Raw genomic sequence first — 1,981 nt, 5'->3', positions numbered from 1 at the left:
TTCGTCTTAATCTAGTATGTAAAATGATGTGCTTGTAGCATGTAACTAAATAAGATCTTCCTTTCGCTCTCTCTTATTTTTAGAAACAAAATTAATGGAAATGTAGTCTTTTTAGGATACCTTTTAAAATAAATGAGATGAGCCTCGCTAAATAAAAATGCACAAATCGCGGGGCCCTCATAAATGTACATGTTAAATACTTAGAATCCGGGATGGGTTATTTAGCGAATTTCATGACCCTCCCCAAAAATAACGTGATAGTCTCTTTAGGCGCATTTCAATAATGTTACTTTCTTAAATTCGGGTGCTCATTTATGTGACCCAACTTCAAATCTCAACGGAGTCGAAATGTGTTAACAATTACGGGTGCATTGATTGTGACGTGATTCGAGATGCATTTTTGCGGCGTTGCAAGTCTATAAAAATAATAATAAAGCGGTTTAAATTTAATAAAAGCACATAAGTTATAACATGTATTTAAATCAGATATTTAGCCATTATAACAATTTAAGCGACCGTACTAGAACCACGGGATTCGAGGTTGCCTAACACCTTCCCTCGGGTCAACAGAATTCCTTACTTAGAATTTCTGGTTCGCAGACTTCATTTGGAAAGTCGAAATTTCCTCGATTTGGGATTCAAGATAAACCGGTGACTTAGGACACCAAAAGCCAAACCTTTCCCAAGTGGCGACTCTGAATTAAATAAATAATCCCATTTCGAATTTTGTCACTTAAATTGAAAAAACTCCATCGCGCATCTTAACCCTTTGGGGCGGGCGCGCAAAAAGGAGGTGTGACAGCTCTGGCGACTCTGCTGGGGACTTTAACCCAGAATATTTGGTTCAGGGTTCAAGAATTCGAGCTTAGAATAATTGTTATATTTGGCTTTATTATCTGATCTTTATTACATGTTTTGGCATAACGTGTTAAATGTTGTCTTTTACCGCTTTGATATTATCTGAACTGTATATAAACTGTGCCGAAACCCTTCTCTTCTTACCTCCGGGGAGAAGCTCGCTGGTCGAGACTCCCTATTCTGTTAGTGTCAATACCTGAAATAAGAAAGAGGCCGGACAAGTTACAAAGCCGGACGATCTCGCGGGTCCCCGGTACGTAGCCCCCTCCTCGACTCGAGTTGTCCGCTCGGGTACACAGTCTAGAACATATACCCAGGTTATAAACCTAGTATAACAAAACCTCATGCCGGATCCCTAGTAGGAACGCTTATTTGCATCATGTTGCATTTGACATAGGGGACTCAACACAGGGGTTGGGTCCGTCTAGGACAGGCAACCTGAAATGAAAAGACCATCCTGCTGCATCCCGTTTGTTTTGCGCATTTATTTGCTTCAGTTCAGCACGGTTTCTAAAAAAAAAACTTAAAAAAAACAGAAAAAAAAATAGCAGTGTAGGGAGGTAATTACTTATTTTTTGGAAAAATAAAACCAATGTCCAAGTAGTATCAAAACCTCGCCGGAATTTTCTAAAAAAAAAAAGAAAAAAAAATGAAAACAAAGATTGTCTTTTAGTTTGATTTCTTCAAAAAAAACATATATATAAAACAAATTCCTTTTAATCACTTTCAAAATCAAAAATATATATATATATTTAAAAGTAAAAAAAAAGGGGAAAATTCAAAATTCAAAAAAAAATGTTGTTTCTTTTGTAATATCTCTTTTATAAATTTAGACTAATAGTCCAAATACTTCCTTAAAAGATTTTTCGAAATTTCAAAAAAAAAGTAAAAAAAAAAGTTCAAAGAAAAATATTTCTTTAGTCTTCATCTCTTTTCAAAAATAAAAAAAAAACAAAAATAAAAAAACAAAACAAAATATAAAAATATGTTCTCCTTTTCTTTAAAAGATTGTATTCAGAATGGGTTTAGTTTATTTCCTCTACGCCTAATCGGCCCGAACTACGCCGGTTTGATTCTCACCGGATGTGAGATACGTAGGCAACCCTCATCGGGTTCAACCCCC

Source organism: Nicotiana sylvestris, chromosome 6, assembly GCF_000393655.2.
Source record: "Nicotiana sylvestris chromosome 6, ASM39365v2, whole genome shotgun sequence".
Classification (NCBI taxonomy): domain Eukaryota; kingdom Viridiplantae; phylum Streptophyta; class Magnoliopsida; order Solanales; family Solanaceae; genus Nicotiana; species Nicotiana sylvestris.
The sequence above is the reverse complement of the archived record's forward strand: the minus strand, read 5'-3'. Positions refer to the sequence as shown.